The 20,075-nt window shown below is 41.5% G+C and overlaps 1 protein-coding gene across 1 annotated transcript in view; it reads right to left on the bottom strand.

The window, feature by feature from the left end:
- Positions 1–20,075, bottom strand: part of LOC140106702 (transmembrane protein 150A-like) — a 78,590-nt gene that overhangs the window by 50,109 nt on the left and 8,406 nt on the right. The window lies entirely within an intron of this gene.

Genomic DNA, 20,075 nt, shown 5'->3' with positions numbered 1-20,075 from the left:
AAAAAAGCTAGGCAGTATTCAGGAATGGGCATTTCTACTGTTGGTGCTGGGAAATTCAGTGTCACACACACCATAGGCGCATTAAAGCAAACCTGTCACCAGGAGTGCAATTATTAGCTGGTGACAGGTTCCTATAAACGTAAACAACTATGCCATGCCAATTTTAAAAATGTCTTTATCAGCATTCTGAATCATTTTAGTAGTTTATAATAGTTTGATTAAAATTACCTGGCTCCCTGCCAGCAGTGTGTGGCGAGTCCCAGGAAGGGGCAGCTGCAGACAGTGTGTGCCTGTGTCTCCTCATACATTCATCCTCTATACCATCACCCCCTGTCCCCTGCCTGCTCAATGTACATGATGGGATGGAGTGGGGAGAGGGAGCTGGATGATGTAGAGGAGACCGGCACAGGCACACAAGCTGCAGCTGCCCCTCTCTTGGGACTCACCACATGCTGCTGGCAGGGAGTCGGGTAATGGGAATTAAAAGTTATATAAAAACCATTGAAATGATTCAAAATGCTGACAAAGGTATGTTTAAAATCAGCATAACCATAACATTCTTAATATACACAGGATAACAAAACACCACAATCTCTATTTCACAAAAAATACAGCATTTCACAGATATAATTCCAACTTGTCTCCATCAGTCCTGGCGTTTACAATTTTGGTTGTGCCTGAATACGTCCAGAAATCTTTTGACTACAGTCATATTCTTCTCATGAATAGCATCTCTTGTCTGAACAATGTAGTGCTCTCTGCCTACAGCCCCCCCCCCCCCCGGAACAAGAAAACCAGGTCAGACACAGCCACTTTACAACCTACAGACAGATAAGGCCTTTATATAGGGGAGGGGGGCATATAGCAGAGCTGTTACAGGCGAGTTGCTGAGAGTGTCATTGTGTTTTATATCCATCTCATGGATCTCATTATCTCTCATCGGTCTCATCTCTTTTTTTCTGTGTGTCTGATACTAGTAAACTGTTCAGAAGCCAAATAAAAGTGTAGATAAACCCTGTACTCTGATAATCTAAGCACATTGTCAGCACAGTCTCACAGCACAAAGGAATCATGAAATGTCTGTTTATTTAGTCCCCGCCCACACTCTGGAATATTACACTGACCATCACTGAGTGATAGGAGTTTAAATAGCAATAAAGCTGAGTAAAACTGTAAACTAAGGGGTCAAAATGATCTTTATTGTGTAAACATCACTAGGGGGTTAAATATGAGAACTTTCTTTTATGGGCAAACCCATTTAAGTAAATCCGCTGGGCACCATCGAGAGCTACAGAGGGAGCAAAGAGGCTACAACATAAAAGGCATTTAGGAAACGCAAAGCAATAATAATGAACACATGTTATTAACTTTTGCGTTTCAGTTCCTAAAAACCCCTTTAAAATTCCATTGGATAACTGGCAAGTCTCATGAAAACTATAACAATATAACCAAATACTCAGCTGTCTAAGAATAGGTCACGTGTGAAGCAGATCTCTCTTGGGAACAGACACCACCACAATGATGTAATTAAATTCCTACATAGGTTTTATCCAGTACACATTAACAGCATAGTTATTTTTTTTCTTGTGAATACACAAAAGGGGTAGTGTTGGTTCTTAGGTTCCTGGACTGCGTTCTGTTTTTTTTGTTTTGTTTTGTTTTTTTTTTAATATGATTCTATTGGCCAAGCCAACAAACTTTCACTCAGCATATCGTATGCTAACATTGGAAACACAATAACCGAGGTCAGACGGCCATTCTACAGAAACAGGAAAGCTGTGCTACTTTAGCATAGGAAGGAAAGAGGACAAACGGATCCAACCAACTTATGAACTGTAGTTTATTACATATAGAAAAGGGCACACGAGCTGTAAATAGTAATGTTTACAACATGATGATTTTAAAGACCCTTCTATTCTTTGAAAAAAAAAAAAAAAAAAAACACACAATCTGTTACAGTGAAAAAAACTGTCTTTTTTTGCAGCATGTTATAGAGCAGGAGGAGATGAGCAGGTAATAGTTACAGCTATGTTTAGTTTAAGAACGTTATTTTTGGACATCTTCTTGCTGTGGTTAGAACAAGTTCCCGTGTATTTCTGCGGGCCAGTCCAGTGGACACCAGAGATCTCAACCAATAGCAGCTCTTTGAAATGACCGCCCATAATATTTTTGAAAAGTTTTCTTTCGTGGGGGTATTCTGTTGATTAAACTAAAATTTGTTATGAGGTTCCACTGTAACCATAGTTTTACATACTATTATTCTCCTTATTTCCAGATGTCTCTTAACCTCTTTAACCCCTGTCCAGCTTTCCACGTTTTGCATTTCTTTTACTCTCGAAATTACCAAAAAGCTTAACCTTTTTTTAATTTTTCATACACATAGCTATATGAGGGTTATTTTTCAGCAAAAAAATAAATAAATAAATAAATAAACCCCAGCCGCAACACCTATGGAATTAAATCTTCATATTGCAACGTTCACTGTATGACAAACTATTAACTCTGGGAAAAGTAAATTGAGAAATATTTTATAACTTCTTTATAGATATTTTAATTTTTTATTCTAAGGACTCAAATACAAAATACTTCAATACTATTGCATTATAGATAGATTACTACCTAATTACACCAGGGAGTTTAATAGGGATTGTTTTGCTTCCCCCCCCCCCCCCCCCCAAATCTTTTGGTAACATGTCTGCAGACAGCAGTAATGCAAGATGTACCAATTTTATTTTTTTTCACTTGCATGTGCTACAGCTGCCATGCCATGCAGGTTAATTGGAAAACCTCTTATTCACACATGTGTTTCCCTATGTATCCTAACCGTGATTACCAAGGACAGCGCACTGATTGTTTTACTCAGTCCTTTTAGGGTCAGTGTTTGTGACTGCATGTTTTTTTTCCCCCATATCAGCATCACATTCATTCATCACTTATTCTTTAGGTCTGCAATAAAAAGAAAAAACATACACACACAAAAAGAGTCTGCATACGTTATTGTCCATCTCTTTCACGAGTCTTTCAATCAAAATAGAGAAGGATAAACCAGCAATACTTACTCATAGATCCAGGCTACATTACTGTATCAATGGCCGCCTTCCTTCTAAAAATCAACGTTTATAAGGGCTCTACAGATTGTTACCAGAGCCCTTGTAGATTCACAGGCCTTTTCTGAGTGAGCAGGGAGAAGGGGAGACAGTAGAACAGCCTGTGAAACTACAGCATGGTGGGGCCTCTGGTAAAGCTCCCCAGAGCTCATTAGCATAATTTTAAAAGCCGATTTTGGTAGGAAGGAGGTTATAGATAACAAAACATAAGACGGCCGTGCCAGTGTCCCTGGTTTAATTATGCTTGAATCTGATTATAGATTTCCTTTAATTCGATCCCGACCTCTCACTGACTTTACATGTCACTGCAATTTCTGTCGGAGGCAGCCAGAGACCCTGGGGAGAAGGCAGTTGTGCTGTGCTGTGAATAAAGTAGTTGGTTCTGCGGCTGGCTATAGAGACGGTCACATGACAATCCGGTCCGACACGAGAAAACAATCTAAAAATCACCTGGATACATTAAAGCGTTCTAAAGTTGTAACCACTTCTTACAGCATCAGATTTAACAAATGGGCCGTGTCAGGAGGGTGAGAAAGGGTCACGTCATTTAGGGGTTAAAGACCGCCGGTCATTCTGCATTTGTCACAAGCTTCTTATTCTCTCTAAAGGAAATGGAGGGAGAAAATACACCCAACAGTTTGTAACACAATTCCTCCAGAATATGGAAAGACCCTACACGTGATCAGAAGCTGCTGTAAGGGGGCGCTTAGCGGACACCAGAGCAGAGCGCCACTGGGATTTATGGGGGGAGATTTTATTTTTCCCATTAATTTAGTCATACGAGGGCTTATTTTATGCAGGAATGTTTTGGGGCGGCTGTACCTCCTTAAAAAATTATCAATTTGGACTTTTTTTTTTCCAAATGTTTTTACTGTTCTCCAATTGATATATTTTTATTTATGTTTAATAAAATCCTCAGTCCTGTCTTTCGCAGTGCATTCGGTCTGTGAAACAGGACAACATGGTCCGCTCTTCACAGACTGACCACAGCCGGTACCGATACGATACCCGTGTAGTATCCACCACTAGTTTAGGCTTGTAAATACTGAAGCAAAACACAGATATTGGGAGAAGACATAACACAGCACATTTAAGTTAGAGGTAGGAAGGACATATGCAGGATATATGGCATTAGGAATGTGGCAAGACCTGTAAATGGGCATCCTCTATCTGGTGCTGTGATCAGGACACGTGCATGGTACAAGTACATTATACTTTGCACAACGTCTTATTCAGGTCAGTTTTTACAAGTCAAATTTCTGAGACACATTATTACCAAATACTTCTGTCAGGGCCACTAATAGCGGTGCATTGGAACATGTTCTCATCAGGCTATGGCATAATAGGGAACGCAGCTGCGCCAAATCCTTCTATATGCTTAGAGATTGGGTAGAATACACCATAATGGATGTATCAGTTATATAAAAGCCAAAACATTCCCATAATAAAATATTGGTGTAAAGGAAGAAGTAGTGGGAATGAGTTACCGCTAGGTATCATGCACCTTCATCATCATGGCGCCATGGATGATGGCAAGTAACGATTGAAGGATTTTTCCTGATGTGATAAATAGGGCCTGGGGTAGGGAGGCCTTATACTACTCAAATCCCCCACTTTTCCCCAGCCTCATCTTAATTAGCCCAATGTAACTATCTAACACTACTAAGGCTGCAGAGGAACTCTGGCTCGGCAGGGGGCGAGCTACAAAGCATTTCCCCAGCCACATCGTCTCCAAAGATTCATAAAACACATAAGACCAATACGTTGAATAGGGACACTTATGGAGTTATGGTCCATCTTCACCTTAGGGCAACTACATTTTTGGATTTAATATCTTCAAGGGATCATAGTGGTCCAGTTCCCAAGGCTCTGGCACCCTTGGGTCCAGATATATGGTCATATACAAGCTACCAGGTTGGTTCTTCACCTAATAGAATCCCGTTACGGACCGGGCTTATATTAAAGGAGAACTGGTGGCAGCTTAACTGGTTTGATAAGATTCAGTTTCCCCGAGGCTAGTGAACGGGGTCTTAAAGCCATTCAGGGCTGTGATTTATGGACAACTTTAAATAACTTCCACCGCCTCTCAGAACCCGTGCGTTCTGGGAGCGTCTGTAAAAGGATATCCAAAATCACAGTTTCCTTCACACCTGAGCTTCAAGGTTTTGTTGTCTGTCTATTCAGTACACATGACTGACCACAGTTCCATTTATATGGGTGACAAGAGACTCCAATTCTTAAAAGAGCAGTAGACACCAACAGTGAGACCTCTAGCTACCAGGCACACATTCACCTATCCATCCAGGGGGACCACCATGGACATTAGTCTCCAAAAGCACCCTAGAAGAACTGACCAGTAACCCCCAAACCTTAAGAAAAATAGATCAAAGAATAACCCTAATACACACCAGTGCATTATAGGAGGTTACCCAAAGGGTGCGTTCACACATACTGCTAGTGCTGCATTTACAAACAGTGCTAGTATACGGAGGCGGGCCCGCAGCCGATCAGATATGTGTTTCTATGGAACCGCATGCGATTGGTAACCAGAACCTATTGTGCTGCATTACAACAACGATTACTTGCGCTTTTGTGACCGCAGTCTTCGATAGTAACTCCAATAAAACCTGAAGTCAAGAAAACCCGGATGATGATTTTGGCATGGGGGGGGGGGGGACCTAGAACGCCTACATTTGTATGTAATTGTATTGAATTAATAGGGATGGTTTTAATTTAAGGGGACAAATATGTGATGTATGCTGCCTATTAGGGGACAGAGTATGTAATGTCAGGTGTGGTAATATGAGGGGGGCAGGGCTCAGGAGGAGATGTCACTTCCTGTCCTGTATCTCTCTTTCTCCTTCTCTCACCAGAAGACCATAAAGAAACAAGTCTCCCCTTCCTGCCCTGTGCCATTACTACTACAATTGTTTAATTATTTTACATATAAATTATGGAAACTTTATTGTACATAATATGTTGGATCGTGACCATCTTGTACCATGTAATATTGTTTTTAATGGATTATGATGAGAGTAAGTAGACTTTATCCTTCTAAGCCCAGAGGAATGGGTTCCCTAGAGGTTTCCTCCACAGGGTGGAGTGGGGATTCCTCTTCTTCGTGCTGTGGGATGACTCTTTGCGAATCGAAGGCTGTACAGAATAGGTTGATTGAATACTATTTTATGAGGTATACGTTCATGGCTTTAATTAAACAAAATATATCATGTGTTGTTATTAGATGAGGTGGGGGTCCATCCAGAGATCGCGATAACACCTCTACAAGCGTCTATGACGCTTGTAGAGGCTATTTTACCCCTCCAAAAAACCGCCAAGCGTATAAATACGCTTGGTGGTTATCTGCCGGCTGGGTGCTTGGCTGCCGGCGCTTGATGCCCAGGATCGCAGCTCACGCCCGCAACACCCACAATCTAGTGCCGTCCCTCCTCTCCTGCCGAGCTATCTTGCGGCTTCGATGGAAAGTCATGTGACCGGAGCACAGGTCACATGACGTTCTACATCGGCCGCGAGCTGAAGCAGTGAGTAGCTCCGCCCATCCCCCCCCCCCATGGCCGTGTGTGACCGTGCACACAGAGCTATGAACAAGATTGGGCTGTCTGTGTGACAGACCAATCTTGTAGCCAGAGCAGCCCCTGTATACAGTGAGAGGCTGCAGGGAAGGTGCTATATGCATGACTCTGTATACAGATCACTGATAACAGTGATCCAATAGACTGTTACCATTAGGTCACTGTTATCTGTGATCTGTGATCTATATATAAGTTTAGCAGGGAACACATGCGACCTTGTAAAAAAAAAAAAAAAAAAATGTAATTAAAAAACCAAAAAAATGACATTAAAAGTAAAAATTAAACAGTTTAAAAAAAGCGTTATGCCCCCCCCCCAAAAAAAAAAAATTAAATAAGTTTAGCGGTGTCAGGCATCAGCCAGGTCTATGGGGGAAGAGGGTCCTGGAGGTGGAGTGTCTGCGGCTAGTGTCAGCTCTGGCCCGCTCTGTGGGTGGGGTCTGGGGCTCAGCATCAGCCCTGGCCCGCTCTATGGGTGGTGGGGTCTTGGGCCGGCGTCGGCTCTGGCCCTGTGGGTGGGGTCTGGGGCTCAGTGTCCGCGCAGGGCTGCTCTTTGGGTGGTGGTGGTGGGGAAGGGGGGGGTCTGGGGCCAGCGTCAGCCCTGGCCCGCTCTGTGGGTGGAGGGTTCTTGGGTCGGCGTCAGCTCCGGCCCGCTCTGTGGGTGATGGTAGGGGTCTGGGGCTCAACGTCAGCTCTGGCCCACTCTGTGGGTGATGGCAGGGGTCTGGGGCTCAACGTCAGCTCTGGCCCACTTTATGGGTGGAGGGGTCTTGGGCGGGCGTCAGCTCTGGCCCTCTCTGTGGGTGGTGGTGGGGGTCTGGGGCCAGCGTCAGCTCTGGCCCTCTCTGTGGGTGGAGGGGTCTTGGGCGCAGCGTCAGCCTTTGGCAACTCTGTGGGTGGTTGGGGGTCTGAGGTCGGCGTCGGCCCCAAATAGTACTATAATTGTCCCAAGAAGCTACAAAAACAGGGGCTGTAACAAATTTTCTTCTATAAATAGACATCTATAATAATAATCTTTATTTATATAGCGCCATCATATTCTGTAGCGCTTTACAAATCATAGGGGACATATACAAATAAAATAAGACAGTACAGGGTAAAAACATAGTCATATGGAACAAAAGTCTATTAACACTATATACGACTAGGAGTTATACATTTGTATTACTGAAAATTTCACTCCTCCTCGGCTGAGATTACTCCTCAAAAATGGTGAGAGGAGTATTATTACCCTTATGGAAAAATGTTAGTGCGACCTCTGGGTCCATCCCATATCCAAAAATCATAATCATAATCATACTGCACCATCATTAATTAAAATGGATCTAAATGATGCTCTGTTCCAATCACCATTGTTGATAAATCACATGACGACATCAATGGGCTCCAACAAAGCCAGCAACTTCTAATGGCGTCCATTAGGTTCAGTAATAGAGACAAAAAATATAAATAAGTGATGAACAATTAACTATTTTTATCTCCAGCAAATATGAGAGACTATGAGAACAAGGCTCCAAACCTCAGTCTTAAAGTGTAAACAACAACGTATGAAACAAGACAATAAGTTTGGAAATTTACATGCAACTTCCTATTCATGACACTACAACAGCAACTCACGCCTGGCTAATATACGTCTTTGTATACGATTATACATCCTTCCATAAATAAGAGGCCAGACAATGTAAATGCTGCTAACAACAAGGCGTCTGGTGACCTGGCTGCTACACCGGTGTATAAACACGGAAATTCACTGTCTCCTGCTAAAGATGGTATCTGAGGGTTTCCAAGTGTCAGGAGCGGACACTCCAAAATGTCTAACATGAACAGTTAAGGATTTCTTGTACGTTTCCAGTTCACGTTCAGCAAAGGGGAAGATGCCTGGAGGCATGTGAAAAGTTCAAGAAAATATATTGTCATGCACAGCCAAAGTGAAGTGTGGACCGGCCAGATCCAGAGGGAGCTGCAGGATATTAACCATTAAGACTAAATATGGAATTAAACTGTACAAGATTAAATACTGGATGTCCTTTTGCCATCCATCTGGATTACCATTGCATCCACCAGTTATCCAATTAAAGCAAGCGCAACTACAAAGATGAGCCCGGATATTATTCTTGTTGAAATGCCTATATTTTCCGCGCAGTTGGCAGGTCTGTTTTGGGGCTTTGTGTGATGAAAACACACACTTTAACCCCTTATCACCGACACTAGTTTTCAGCTCAATGACCAGACTCGATTTTTCAAATCTGACATGTCTCACGATAATTGGTTATAACTTCGGAACGCTTTAACATATCCTGGTGATTTTGAGAATGTTTTCTCGTGACACATTGTACTTCATGTTAGTTATAAAATTTAAGTGATAAGTTTTGCGTTTCGTTCTGAAAAAAAGTGAAAATTTGGCAAAAGTTTGTAAAAATTCTTCATTTTCCAAGTTTGAAATGTTCTGGTTTCCAGACAGGAAGTAAAACTACCCAAAAAGTTTGATAATTAACATTTACAGAATATCTGCTATGTTATGAGGCGCATAACTTTAGGTCCGATTTTTCTTATTTTCATGAAAATTGCCATAACTCACATTTTGAGGGACAACTCAGCTTTCAAGTGACTTTGAGAGGCCTAAATAATAGTAAAACCTCATAAATTACCCCACTATAGAAAATTCACCCCTCAACATATGTAAAACAACTTCTATTAAGTCCATTAACCCTTTAAGTGTTTCACATGGGTTAAAAAATATGGACCTGCGATTTAGAAACTATGGAATTTTTTTGGAAATACATTCATTTAGGCCAAAACTGACATTTTCAGAATAAATTAAAATGATGAAACGCACTGCAACGCTTGATGCCCAATTCCTCCCGAGTGTACTGATACCACATATGTGGTGGTAAACTGCTGTACGGGCGCACGGCCGAGTATAGAATGAATGGAGGCGCCGTCCACAGCAGATTTGTATTGTCACATTGTACGACCTATAAATTTTTATTTTTTTTGGTAATGCGATCATATGAGGGCTTATTTTTTATGGGATGAGATACAATGTATAAATAATTTATTTTGGGAGTCTAAAGCTTATTCATGAGATTTTATTAACTATTTCAAGGGGGACACAAACAAAATCATCAATTTTTATTTTGGATTGTGAGCATTTCCCCCCCCCCCCCCCCCGCTCACCGTAACGTAAAAATAATATTTTATCTTTATTCTCTGGTTCACTACGATTGCGGTGATACCTCATTTATATAGTTTTTCTTATTTTGCTCAATTTTCCTGAGCAAAACCAATATTGGAGAAAATCGCATTGTTTTTACTATTGACAACTTTTCAGGGCCATAACTTCTGTATTTTTCTGTTGTCAGATCTGGTTGAGGGCTTATTTTTTGCGAAAACAGTTGTTCTTTTCAGTCGTATCATATTAGGTACCGTAACTTTTTAGAACATTTTTTGTGATGGTGTTTGATAAAAAATTGTATATTATGGGAAGTTTTTCGAGTTTTTTTTTACGTAGTTCACCGAGCGGGTTCAATATTGATTTAGATTTATTGTACAGATTAATACGGACGCGGTGATACCTCATTTATATAGTTTTTCTTATTTTGCTCAATTTTCCTGAGCAAAACCAATATTGGAGAAAATCGCATTGTTTTTACTATTGACAACTTTTCAGGGCCATAACTTCTGTATTTTTCTGTTGTCAGATCTGGTTGAGGGCTTATTTTTTGCGAAAACAGTTGTTCTTTTCAGTCGTATCATACTAGGTACCGTAACTTTTTTTGATCACTTTTTAGAACATTTTTTGTGATGGTGTTTGATGAAAAATTGTATATTATGGGAAGTTTTTCGAGTTTTTTTTTACGTAGTTCACCGAGCGGGTTCAATATTGATTTAGATTTATTGTACAGATTAATACGGACGCGGTGATACCAAATATGTACGTGTTTTGTGTTTTATATACTTTATTTGCATTTTATGTGTTACTGGGGAGATTATGGGACTTTTATTTTATTTATTTATTTAATTATATTATAAAAAGATTTAATTTTTTTTTTTTTTACTTTTTTACATTTTCTACTTCTTGGCTTGAATAAGCGATCATCCGATCGCTTATTCAAGCCTTTACACTGCAATACACTTGTATTGCAGTGTATAGTGAAAGTAACTGAGCATGCTGCGCATGCTCAGTTACTTACAGCCGGGTCCTGCCAGGAAGGCAGGACCCGGTGAGAAGAGGAGCCGACAGCCCCGGGTCACTCGTCGGAACCCGGGGCAGCGGCAGGAGGGATCGGATCCCCCGGTAAGCACACCGGGGGGGTCCGATCCACGGGGGACACACTTGCACGCCGCGGTCATGCTTGACCGCGGCGTGCAAGGGGTTAAACACCCGGGATCGGAGTTTTTCCGATCCCGGGTGTTAGTGCCGGGTCTGGGCTGTGATATCACAGCCCGACACCGGCACCAGCGAGACCCGGTGTCGCGAAAACTTCTTCTGATGCGCCGCCGTAGAAAGGCATCGCATCAGAAGAAGTACCCTTAATGACCGCCGTAAAAACCCGATAGGGCGGTCATTAAGGGGTTAAAATACAATCTTGAAACGCAATCACATGCTGGCCTGTATTTTGGCTTGCTTTTTTGGGACATGGTGTAGTTGTAATTGGTACCAAATGTTTTTTTTCTTTTAATTTTTCATAACAGTGAAACCATTAATTCTTTTTAATGACTTTAGCACTTAAATATTTGCTTAATTTAGACAAGAGAGACGTTCCACACTGCTCCCCTCTGCTCTGATTGCTTTTCCCAGGCTGCCCTGAGTGACGCTTTTACTATCCACTACTATCCATTGGCACCAACAAGTATCATTTCAGTAGAAAATATTACCACTGTACAAAGTATTGGTTTGGCCTCACCCAAAATATGCAGATAACCTCTGGACACCAGTTCCCAAAATGGATGCCCTGAAGATGGAGAGGATACAACAGAGCCACAAAAATGACAAGGGAGGGTCTCAGTTATGAGGAAAGATTAAATGTATAAACATAGAAAGAGATGACGGCACTCACCGGTTCCAAAAGCATGAAAAGCGTCCTTTATTGGTGGGGAAGCATGCAGGGGGGTAAACAGACAGGTTCCGGCAACGGGGCCGTTTCACGCACTGTGGTGCTTTCTCAAGCCGAACCGCTGGAAAGTCCTGCCGTGATCACCCCTGCCCCTGGAGAGTCGGGCCACGCGTTGGGCTGTCGGCGGTATCGTTGGGGCTGTGCCCGCCAGAGACTTTTCTCCATTTAATAAGATTAAATGTATGAATATGGTGGAAAGTTGTTCATGGAATTGCTGTAATCTTCATTGTTCCAGGTTGAAGGAAACCTACCATCAGAAATCTACCTACTAATGTAGATCTAATGTTAGGTTCCTTCTAAACCCTTATCTCTCTTTAGCTTAGAAACTATCATAAGATAAGGTAAACTATTATATTATTATACTATTTATTTAGCTAATATGCAAATTTTCACCAGAGGCCGCTGTGGCATGGAGTAGCTTGACAACTGAGCGGGAACAACGGCTACTCCTCACCCCAGCAGCCTCTGCAATCCCTCCACCCTCCTGCATCCCTGGCTCCTTTGGAGCTCTGCACGTGAGCTCAGCATTTAGTGCCCACGGGAGCACCACTCAAGGAGCCAGGGCCACGACAGTAGTATCAGTAGGACGTGTAGGTAGGGAGGGTTCGAAGAGGCTAGTGGTGTATGGAGTAGGCTTTGCTCAGCATCACTGAAGAAGCTACTCCATGCCCCAGTAGCCCCTGCAGAAATTTACCAAATTAGCAAGAAAAAGCGTAGAGTAGATAAGAAACCATCACCGGATAAGGTAATGAAAGAGGCATAATAGGTAGATTTTTGATTATAAATTTCCTTAAAATCAAAACAAAACACAAGGGGAACTGCCTCCTCCTGGAGACAAGGTTTACATCACGGCTGTAAGAACAGCTTGGTCATAGCAAAGATTTTTAAATCAAAATATCATTTATGGTTAGAATATTTTATAAAATTGTGTTACCTTACAGACCAGCCCTCACCCCCCAAACCCTCTGCTGGTAGATTTTACAGCAGAAACCCGTCATTAAACTACCAGCAGTAAACACTAAAGATAACATGTTTGGTGCCTCGGTCAAACTTGACCAGTGACGGCGCATGGGGCGCCCATCAGTTGCCACAACAGCCTGGAGCGAGTTATGGCAGAGAATTGACCATTCTTGGAAAACTCAATCCTTCTTTGAGTGTGACAAAGGAAATAAAAATATATCAGAACTGGAGATTTTTACTTTAATTGATGGGGGGATTGAGATTACCCTGTAGGAAGACCCTGTGGGTGATCCATATTTACAAATTGATAGTATTTTTAGGGGTAAACAAAGATCCTAGCAGGCTAATAAAGTATACAGATAACAATGAAGAGGTACATTGCTTAAAAGGGAACCCGTCCCAAGGGACCTCATTTTCACTGAAGACAGGTTACAAAAGCCCATTACAGTTGCATTGCAAATATGTCTTTCTGCTTTCTTTAAGCATTTGCATTACAATATACCGGTAATTGTGCTATTACTTACCTTGCATCCTGACAGAATCCTCTTTGTAGTCCCAGGAGTTGGGATTTGGATTGGATGCATTTAACAAAAAAAAAAAAAACACATGTAATTTTCTGTGCTGCAGTCTCCTCAGCCCCCACCTTTGTGCTGCTGTACAGCTACTCCCTCCTTCTCAGAGGTCACAGCCTGGTGATCTGACACAAAGTGGGAGGAGGTGTACAGAAGCACAAAGGTGGGGGCTAAAAGCTGAGCAGTCTGCAGCACAGTCAAGTCAAACCAAAGCCAACCCCTGGGACTAAACATAATAATAACAATTCTGTCAGGATGCAAGGTAAGTTATAACACAATTAAATTGTCATAGGTGACTTGGACAAACAGTGTTTGGTCATCCACTCGGCAAATGAGGTTCAATGTGGATAAATGTAAGGTTATGCATCTGGGGCCTAATAATCCGCAGGCAACATATGTCCTAAATAACATATGTTATTCAATCATAAATTAAATAACAGCATGCAATGTCAATCAGCTGCCTCTAAAGCCAGTAGGATCTTGTCATGTATCAAAAGTGGTATGGACTCTTGGGACAGGGATGCAATATTATTACCACTGTTCAAGCCATTTGTAAGGGGTATGGAGTTATGAGGAAATATTACTAAACAACTAGATTTATTTAGTCTGGAAAAGAGACGACCACGAGGGGACATGATTAATTTATATAAATATATAAATGTTCCATACCATGTTGTTGTTTCAGATTAAATCACATCGAAAGACAAGGGGGCGCTGTCTCCGTCTGGAGAAATCAAGGTTTAATCCCCAGAGGCGAAAGGGCTTTTTTACTATGAGAACGGTCAATCTGTGGACTAGCCGAGCTCAGGCGCTGGTCACAGCAGGGATAGCAGAGAGCTTCAACAAGGATCTAGATGCCTTTTTACACCTAAATAAAATTGATGGTTATGTTATATAGAATTGTTTCCCATAAATCCCTTCCTTATCCAATCCCTTCTCTTCCTTGGTTGAACTTGGTGGACAACCGTATTTTTCAACCGTATAAACTATGATACTATGAAATACTTAGAGAGAGACATATTTGCAATGCGACTGTAAGGGGCTTTTGCAACCCGCCTTAAGTGAAAATGAGGTCCCTGGTGACAGGTTCCCTTTAAGTTATAGGCCTCAGTATACTTTAAGCCACTGAATGAAAAGGTAAAGCATGCAAAAAAGTGTCAAGTAACAAAACCCAAAAATTACTGTCAAAAGATGGAGGATAGACAAATATAAAATAAATAATAATAATAAAAAAGCTAAAATTGAAATGAGCAAGTCTGCAATAGAGAAAGCGTTACAACTTTTGTCAATCCCGGTCTCCTTAGGGATATGAGCAAACACTACGAAACCCTGGGAGTGATCCAGCTCTTCGCCAGCACATTACCAGTTATCCCCATTTAGACGTACAAGATGCTTTCTTGCAGAGTTCAAGACGAGGCTAAATAGCAATCAGGGAATCCTATGACTCAAGTAATGGATGCGGAAGACACTTTCTCAACAAACCAAACCCAGTCAATAGTAGCTGGAATCACAGAGCATGAATTAACTATGCACTAGACAAGAATGGAGGACATCATCTACAGAGAAATAGCATCAATCGGATAACTATCTATAGAGGAAAAATAAAGGAATAACAGTCGCAGTCACTCCCAATTCTAATTTACAGAATTCTCCCCTTTCTACCGGCTTTAAATCAGGACACTTCACAGGCTTATAATTAATCACTGATATCCTAGGATAAGGAACTAATAAAAATGAATAATAAAAAAAAGTCTAGTCACCTCTGACCTCACATGTGCCGATTTACCCGGCCTTCGCTACTCGCACGCCTGCACAATCTGACAAGAGGCAGCGAGGCCTTGGAAAGATGTTATTAAACAGAAGTAAAAGAAATTGATGTTGTATATGCTTTTTTAGCAAGTCCTGTGACTGGAATTTCTTGAATGAGGAAAAGGCTTTCAGAGACAGATCCACTGCCTGCAGGAACATTTATACCCTTTTATGAAGTGCCAAAATCTGGACTGAAGTAGGCTGCAGGCCTCTCAGAGACTGTCAGATATTGTATTACAGAACTATTAGCCTGTGTTGTCATCTAAAAGATAGAGCCATTCCCAATACATCAGAGTCATCAGGGGTTCAGCTGCCTGCAGCGTCAGGGGGTAGGATCGCACATGACTTTCTTCTTTATTCAGGCCCCTTCCTACAAATGATTCCAATAAAAGCAAGAGATAAACAGGGGGAAAAAATAGACACTCATCTGAAGGGAGAGGTCTATAATATAAGAGGTTGTAAATTTATATGGATACACCCAAGTAAAATGGGAATGGTTGGTGATATCAACGTCCAGTTTGTGGCACAAACTGTATGTGGGAGGTGGGAAACTTTTCAAGATGATGGTTGACCATGGCGGCCATTTTGGATCCAACTATATTCTCCCAATGGGAAGATGGTCATGTAACACAAACTTATTGGATTTCAAAAGAAAGAAAAATGGTGCGCTTGGTTTTAACGCAACTATATTCTTTCATGAGATATTTACAAGTCTATGACCATTTATAAAAGATGTTCAAAGAGCTGTCTATTGTGTTGGATTGTCAATGCAACACTCTTCTTTTGACACCCTGATAGCAGGACTGGAGAAGAAATGCCAACACAGGCTTCCAGTATCTGTTTCAGATGCTGGACATCTTGTATATTCACAATAGCCTTCATAGGACTTCAAAGATCTGAGCATTGAACAGTTCATTAACAATTGGAAAGTGGATTGCTTGTTGTGGGCCAGTTGAATAGCCACCAAAGTCTCCAAATCTGAACCCCTTTTATCTTTGGGGTAAAAGAGGAGGCGGCCATGGATAAAAAGAAAAAAATCTAAGATAGACAGATCCAGGCACCGAGACTGTGGAGTAAGCGTCCCTAGTTTATCATGCTCGATTATGATGTTAGTTTTCCTTTAAACTTACGTTTTAGACACCCCAGGGTGTGTGAACTATTCATAAAGTACACTGCAACACTAAAATATTGCAGAATATCATATATTTTATGCACTTCCACTACACACTGACTCCCATCTGTCATAGGAAACAATTGCTCAAGGACGTTGTGTTGATTGGTGGGGAGGTCATTGATCAGTGTCAATATATTGGAGCTTATGGACCCTTTTGCCTTGACTGCGTCCAAGAGGGAACCTTGACCGGTCACAAGCCCTCTCCATACTCCCTCCATGGGTTGAGAATGTTTGAAACAATCAATGTGCACATTATCAGAGACTCCTGGACTTGGACAACTTGAGCTTCCCTGTATGGAAATTGGACTTATGACGTGGACTTACTGAGACTTTATCTACAGTTTTTAACGATCTGAAAATGCACTAACTAAAAACGGCCCAAAAACGCCATGTGTGTCTTCACCCTAAAGCGGCACTGCACAAAACACCCATATTACATTACCATTCTTCTGGTAAGAAGACCCTTGTTCTTGAGTAAAGGGGATATATAGTGGTGGCATTATTTATGATTACTTTAATAGGACGATCCCTTTAACTCCAAGTACAGTGCTTTTCTATTTTGGGCCCCAGTTCGATAATATAGAGTTTGTTAGAATGCAAAGACTAGAGAAGAAAATGAAACACACTTCAAAGTCTAAAATTTCTTCAAATGCCTGAAACAAATTAGGAGAGAAGTATCAATCCCTACACACCTTAAAACTGGAGTAATATGCACCTGAAATGACTACGGAGAGGTGCTGACGCTTTTATTCACTCCGCTGCTGGTTTGGGCATCGAAAACTGCATCTGAGAAAATGAACGGTGAACGCACCCCCAGGCTATTTTTTAACTCCTCCAAAAAATGGGCATCTACACAGTGACTATGGGGCGCGAACCGAACAGAAAATAGCCCGTGCACCAGAAGATTCAACATTGTGAGAAAGCAAACTACACCAACTAATAGGAGGTGCAAAGTACAACCCCCAGTCTTATACTGCACCAGATACAGGGATTCATCTGGAGCAGCAGAGAAATGTCTACTTCTACCTTCACTGGTCTAATGACCAACATATTAATTAACTGTCTTCTAGAAATTTGGCAAAGGACATCGGATCCATTTACTTTGGATGGATTCAGAATTCAGAAAGTTTTAGCTGGACAAAAAGGCTACCAAAGACTTCATTGATTGGAGACCTTTAAGGAGCGGGTGCCTACTGGGAGCGGACGTATCCTTTATCTGATGAAATGGCACAGGCTCAAAAAAAACTGAAAAAAAAAAAAAATGAAATCCTATTATATAAAAAAAAAAAAGTCTTGGAAGGGTTTTCTTTAATGGAAAAAAAAAAAAAAAAGTTTAGTATACCTTTAAAGCTTTGTAGACGTAGGACAAGGTTATGTCATTAAATAATCTAAGTGATAGTGGAGTAATTTGCAAAGAATGTAGATTGAATTTTAGCAGAAGCAAGATAAGACTGGGCAAAAAAAAAACAAAAGGAGTGCAAGGGCCAAGGGGACAAAAACCTCCAGACAGATTTGGAATCAAAGTATATTAAAGGCTAGAATCAGCCCACATGAGGAGGATTGCTCATGTGCATGAATCAGTCACATATAATAAAATTAAAAAGACCTCTCTATATATAGGTTGTCCTAAGCGTCTGCACATTTGATGCAGCAATTTAAACATAGGAACATACTGATGCAAGAGGACAAGGAATTACTTTAAACTATCGGAATTCGGCTCCTCATTCCTACAGAAATTGGATCCTCACCATTTACTACATTGCAATCAGCTGGATGCCTGTAAAACTTGAATTTTCCTTCTCAGACAGCGGACTGCACCGCCTGTAGGCAATTGCTCTCAAAACAAGACACTTTTAAGTTTCTAATTAAACAGCTGCATGTAGACATCTCAATGCACCTAACAGCACGTTCACGGATGGTCAAATTACACAGGACACAGCTAAAAAGATGCTCATTTCCAGACCTTGAATCTAGGCTCGTGTCCAGACAGGACAGCAGACACCACAAAAAGACACGTTTCCATCGTGCCCACATTCATCAAGTTGAGCAGACTGCTTAGTAAATGAACATGACGCATACAGTCTTCCATTATTACTCCAATGCATCGAGAGGAAAGGCTCATGCACTATGCTGTATTATGGGGTTTATTCCATCTGGAGGAGTGAAGGAGAGACTTTTGGTTGAAGAGCTGCTTGTAGGATAGCTTATTCTCTTCTAGACTGTGCTGGTACTTTAAGTAGTGTAAAACTGGTGATGGGTTCCTGGGGAAAACCTTGTCCACTGGACTGGGGATTACTGTCCTTTGGCTGGTGCCACACGTAGCGCTTTGTCTGCGTTTGAAAACGCAGCTCTTCAACCAAAAGTCTCTCCTTCACTCCTCCAGATGGAATAACGCAGACAAAGCGCTACGTGTGTCATCACCCTTTCAATGATAGAGGGAATCCCATCAAAGGGAACCAGTCAAGCAGAAGTCGCAATAACACCTTTACAAGCGTCTATGCCGTGTGTAGAGGCTGATTAACTCCTCCCCCCCCCCCCAAAAAAAAAGTTCCTGTTTGAATGCGGGCTCCTGGCTGCGGTTGAGGGCACAGCCGAGTTGTCTACGTGTGCGGGCTCTAGATACACAAGTAGTACTGAAGAAGCTGTGGTGACAGCCATATCCCCCACTGTCACAGATTCATGGCAGGTGTTTACACGCATAGCCTTAGGGCGCATTCACACGTTGCATTTTGACCTGCGTTTTCATTGCGTTTGAAATGCATATACAACAGCTGAGGAGAGGTGATTTGCCTAATTACATCACTGTTATCGTTTCCGTTTACAAAACGCACGTGTTAACAAAGCGTTAATGTGTGCTTTTTGTTAACGCATGTGTTAACATTGCGTTTACAAATGTAAACGGTAATGTAATTATGCAAATTACCTCACATCAGCTGTTGTATATGCGTTTCAAACGCAATGAAAACGCAACGTGTGAACGCGCCCTTAGGGTGATGGCACACGTGGCGTTTTGAACACATTTTTCAGCTGTTTTTAAGCAGTCCGTCAAAAACCGCATGCGTTTTTGAAAATGCATCCGTTTTTGACAGGTTTGACCAATTATCTTAATTAAAACGGGTAAAAAAAACTGATGCGTTTTCTGACAGACTGCTTAAAAACGGCCCAGAAACGCGTTCAAAACGCCACATGTGCCATCACCCTTACATTGGCAGTTGAATCTGGATTACTTTGGTAGTAGTTTCTGGCGATTTTGGCATTTGTGCAATTACAGCAATATACCACATATAGTATCACACAAAGTAGACCCATGTATTGACCACATTAGCCATTTACAGTAGTTGGGAAAAGGGCTTAAAAAGGTGGATTTTATGTCGGTATTATTAGGTGCTGTAGTCCTCCTTATGTTTGTCTTTTGGGGTATGATTGATTCCCCCCCTATTTTTAGATTTTTTGTGCATTCCCTACCAGCTAATTATTTAATATATATGGGGTGGCTTATTTTGAAGACAAAGCACCACTTCTTAATTAACCATGTGTTAATACCATACCATGAAACCATAGAGGACTTGCGGCCATTAAAAAAAAAAAAATCAGAGATAAAGGGGTACATTGCAAATTGCCAGGAATTGCAATTATTTTTCACTTTATGGCACCTGCACAGCAGGTGGTTGGGAAGGGGCGCAGATGCAACACCCTCGCCGATGCAAGGCAGAGCTGTGTTTGCGAATACGTCCCACCATGTAGCTTGC

The sequence above is a fragment of the Engystomops pustulosus genome, chromosome 11 (assembly GCF_040894005.1).
Source record: "Engystomops pustulosus chromosome 11, aEngPut4.maternal, whole genome shotgun sequence".
Classification (NCBI taxonomy): domain Eukaryota; kingdom Metazoa; phylum Chordata; class Amphibia; order Anura; family Leptodactylidae; genus Engystomops; species Engystomops pustulosus.
Note: the sequence above shows the minus strand (reverse complement) of the source record. Positions and strands in the feature narration are given on the sequence as shown.